Source organism: Panthera pardus, unplaced genomic scaffold, assembly GCF_024362965.1.
Source record: "Panthera pardus isolate Hobbes unplaced genomic scaffold, ASM2436296v1 HiC_scaffold_16, whole genome shotgun sequence".
NCBI classification, from domain to species: domain Eukaryota; kingdom Metazoa; phylum Chordata; class Mammalia; order Carnivora; family Felidae; genus Panthera; species Panthera pardus.
In genome coordinates this window covers 116,073,579-116,078,362 of record NW_026526721.1, presented here as the reverse complement: position 1 = coordinate 116,078,362, position 4,784 = coordinate 116,073,579, and the positions used below count along the sequence as shown (strand labels likewise).

At 37.8% G+C, this 4,784-nt stretch overlaps 1 pseudogene; it reads right to left on the bottom strand.

Annotated features, from left to right (window-relative positions):
• Nucleotides 1–4,265: 4,265 nt before the first annotated feature.
• On the bottom strand, nucleotides 4,266–4,385 carry LOC128777555 (small nucleolar RNA U3; annotated as a pseudogene).
• Between the last annotated feature and the right edge of the window lie 399 nt (nucleotides 4,386–4,784).

Genomic DNA, 4,784 nt, shown 5'->3' with positions numbered 1-4,784 from the left:
TCACCTCTCAGCCTGAGAATCTCACAGTGAGAATGAGAAAGTTGCCATTCAATGAAGATGATTAGAGAAGCCCTGTGAATTCTTTAAGAGTGAATAAGACAGCAAGCATTTGGTGGTGCTTAAAAGGACACTGCTGAGATGCAACACAAGATTGGGGCACTGAAAATATTTTCAGATGCAGCCCCTTTCCTTTAGAATTAGTGTTTCCCTGTCATCCCAGAGCAGTTGTTATATTCTGTACTAACACAACAAAATATTGTAATATCACGACGGTTTTCATAACCACAAAGAACGATGGACATTTTTGCTATCTGACAATACCATGCCAAATCAACTAGTCTATTCAGGTGAAGAAAAAACCACAAGACATTTGACACTGTAGCCTATCTACTTAACTATATTTTCTCCAGCTCTCATGTGCTGTATCTTTTTCTTTTCCTCTTCCTCTCTTACTCTCCTCTTTTTCCATCACTCCTGAACCAAACAGGGAGAAAGTATGGTCTCTACCTTCCAGGAGTGTAGAATCTAGCAGAGAAAACATATAATTAAATGAAATAAACTGCAGTGAGTATTATTATAAAGTAAAGATCAAATAGAAATAAAATCTCATGCAAGCCCAGAAGGGAAGTCACCAGCAACCTAGACCAGAAGGGAAAGTTGGAGACAGGTGAACAGGGAGAAGATTCTAGGTGAAGGCCTGGAGGCAAAGGGGAGTGTAGGCATTCTAGGAACTGAAAGAAATTATGTATGACTTCATTAAGGTGGAAATGAAGCTCTGCTACCTGTGTACCCAAATTCTCTCTGTCTTCTATTTGGATGTTCACCAACACTGTATTTCCCAGTATTTTATCCTTGTATTTATGTGTGCTCATGTGACTCTTTCCCACTAATAGCATGTAAGCGCAAATAATGAGTATCACTTTTGAGCCAAGGCCCACCCCTCTTTCCCTTTGTTAGCTAAATATAAAATATTTTAAGTCCTGGGAGGAGGCAGAGCCACAAGATGGGAAGAACCTAGGTTCCTGGGTACTCTTAGGAGAATAGTCTGCCAACAAGAATCCTTCAGCGGACTATTAGCTAAACAAGAAATACACATCCATTGTGTTGAACCATTACACAATTGACCTACCTCAACTAACATAGGGGCTGGACAGCAGGGGGCCATGCAGGCCCTGGTTAAAGAGTTTCATCTTTATCTTAAGGAACAATGGGGAACCACCAAAGGGCTTTAAACTGGGAACTGTCAAATTCACAAAACCAGTCATCTTCAATTAGCTCTACCTATAACGAAGGAGTAGTCATTGTTTCTAATAAGTTAGGCAATTTCTCTCAGGTTCCTGCTCCTCTCCCATAGTGAATAACATGAAGCATGATTTACTCAGTTTTAGTAAACCCCTCTCTTAATACAGAAAATAATAATAAATGTCTGGAATTTAAAAGGACAGAACAGTTCATTTCCCCCAAATCCCTATTGTATAGAAAAGGAAGGACCATAAAGGTGAGGTACTTACCCAAGATCACCTGGGGATATTAAGAGCAGAGTGGGAGGTCAAGGACTAAGCCAAGTTCTCTTGCTCTCACCCAAGTCTCTTTCTGCTATGCCTGGCTGTTTTAATTCCTTGGGCCCCAGTGCTTGCAACAGATTCAGTTACTCTGGGGAAATGAATTAAGGGGATTAACCACTGAAAAATTATTACTCTGGCAATAGCATTTTGACTTTAAAGTTGGGGTCATTTGCATGTAATTTTTAGAAATACGATAAATGCTGTCTTTTTGCCTTTAATTGATATCTTATTGAACTAAAAGTAATGAAATCTTTTAACACCTTACATCTCCTTACAAGGAACATCTCCATCAGTGAGAGAGAAATATTTAGAGTACAATTTCTATCTTTGTTTTATAATTTTTATGTTTTCATAATCTGCAACTCCCTCTGTATTCTTTCCTGAACTCATTCTCTGGCCTTGAAGGTAATTGCCACAGTGTCTAAGCCGCTAGTAGACTATCTGATGAAGTTGAATTGACTGAGACTGGCATTTTGCTTATGCTGTCAAACATTAAGAGATAAAGAGCCCTGTGTTGAGGACGTTGCTTTTTTAATTTTCCCAGGCTAACTAAAAGCCCATGGCTTCTAGTGATGAAAGATGAGAGAAATATATCCATCAGCAAATATGAGTCTAAGAGAGTTGCATGTATAAAAATGAAGGAACATTAGAGCAACTGGCAGACCAGGAAATGAGAAACTATAATAAAGTACATAATGGCACGTATCAAGAAGGTAGTGCCCAATATGGACATTGTTCTGTATTGATACTAATTTGGTGTCAATAGAGATCTAAAGAATGGAAAATCATCTCAGTCCCTAATGGCAAATTAGAAATTAATGGAAGTAATATAAATTAAAACTAGTCAATAGTACACGTGCTTTTATATATCCTCTAATCTTACAAACACAAAAGCATAATTCATCAGTTATTATAAATAAATCTATCAGTCTATAACAAGACAAAACACCAGTGAGTTTGGATCTTCCATTAGTATACAGAAATCATTTCAAAAATTTTTTTCTTTTCTTTCTTTTTTTAACGTTTATTTATTTTTTTGAGACAGAGAGACAGAGCATGAACGGGGGAGGGTCAGAGAGAGGGATACACAGAATCCAAAACAGGCTCCAGGCTCCAAGCTGTCAGCACAGAGCCTGACGCGGGGCTCAAACCCACGGAGTGCGAGATCATGACCTGAGCCAAAGTCGGCTGCTTAACCGACTGAGCCACCCAGGCGCCCCCAGAAATCATTTCAAAATAAGCTTGAAATACCAAGCAAATCTACTCTTTCAACATTGTATGGCTTATAATGATAGGTCCAAGACTAGGTTATACCCATCTATTCTTAGGAAATGCTTTTACAAATGAATGCTCGTATTATATGGGGGATGATAAATGAATATTGATATATGTGATGCTAAATCTGAGAGAATAGCAAATTGACTGGGGGAAGAGGGTGTGGGAAGTGAGGGAAGAGAGCAACCCTTCAGAGTAAGTCTAACTTTGGGCAAGAAATTTGTCTGTGCATCATTTCCTTTATCTGTAAACTGGACATGATCATAACTGTTATACAAGTTTTAACTGAGAATGATAAATTTTGCACATATACACACACTAAACAAATAATGTATGGCATTGTATCTGGCATATAACATGCATCTAAAACATGATGGTTTTATTGCCATCACCATCATTACTGGTATTACTGTTATTATATTATTATTGCTATCGTTATTAAGTTGGTCAGAGTTCCCAGTGAGTATATCAATGTATTGTTTCCTTTAGAATGAATCAAGTGGGGAGTGATGTTATGATTATTTAAGTAAATGGCCACTACTTCAAGAGAAAGGGATTTTTCTAATTATATCATATATATGTGTATATATATATAATATATATATTATATATAATATATATACACACATTTACATTATATATTGTAATATATATAATCATTACTATTAAGCACAAGATTTTCATTCTTCTACTAGGATTAAAATACATGACATTATGCTACAAAGTGTGGTTACCAATTACTTGCTTATTTCATAAGAGAAAAGATAATTTGCCACAGCTGTTATCTGAAATTTCAGCACCTTTTGTTCAAGCCGTATGAATGTGCTCTTCATGTAACAACAATGAATAAAAGGTAGTTAACTGAAAAAATAAAAAAGAAATACTTCAAGCGTATTATTTCATGGTGGCCCTGGAGAGCGTTGGACAGAAAGTTCAGGATAATCTATAAAAAGCAGGGTGGAGGGAAGGAGGTGGTGAAAGGGGCCAAGGGGCTATGGGGCCATGTGAATCCATGTGGAAAAATGATCAGTGCTGGAGAAGGTTAAATTCTCAGTCCCTGAAGTCTTGCTGTTGTGGCTACAGCCCAAGAAAGTTAATGAAAGAAAGGAGCACTGACAACTCCTGCTGCTTCGACAGGAGCTTACCACCTCATTACTGGCCAGATTCTTACAACCAAAAGAAAAGAATACTCCTGCCAAGGAAAAGAGTAAGAGCTAGAGCGAGAGAGTCATCCAAGCAAGGCATCGCTGATATTGGGCGAAGATCAAAGTGATATCAAACAAAAGGAACTGGACAAGAAATAGCTGAGCCAAGAGCTACGACCACAGACTAGACAACTATCCAAACCCCAGGCAGGAGAGACGGAAAGGACAAGTTAAATCCCTTAGTCCTCCCCGCCGAATGGGAAAAAGTAAATGAAGTGACACCATCTGCTCACTTTCCCAGAAGAGAAAGTTTCAACTCCTCATGGTTAGTAATGCAAACGTTTCAAAAGCATTACTCTAATTACAAATGATTAGAAATGATTCCTAGAAGTAAGGACTTAACTCGCGGTGTGCCTGACTAATGAACGTTTTCTGCACATCCCACTGCACTTTGAGCTGACTTTGAAAGCACCGGCTAGAGACAGTTTCTGAGGTTTTAAGATGATCCCCTTAAAGATAATAGGATGCTTCCCTGTTTTTCTAAATTTCTCTAAAGCATACAAATGCACGGTGTTGTTTTTTTTCCAAAACGCAATAGGAAATCACAGAGTTCTTCCAGAACTAGCAAATGGAGCTCTTGTTATTTCAGTTGTTGGTGTGTTTATGTGAGTTTGTGTTTGTGTGCATGCCAAACTGGGGTGGGAGGAGGGAAGTACATATCAACTAAAATGAAATATTTAAACTTAGATTTATAATAATACTATTAATGGAGGTGTATTCCTTGTGATAGATTTAAATT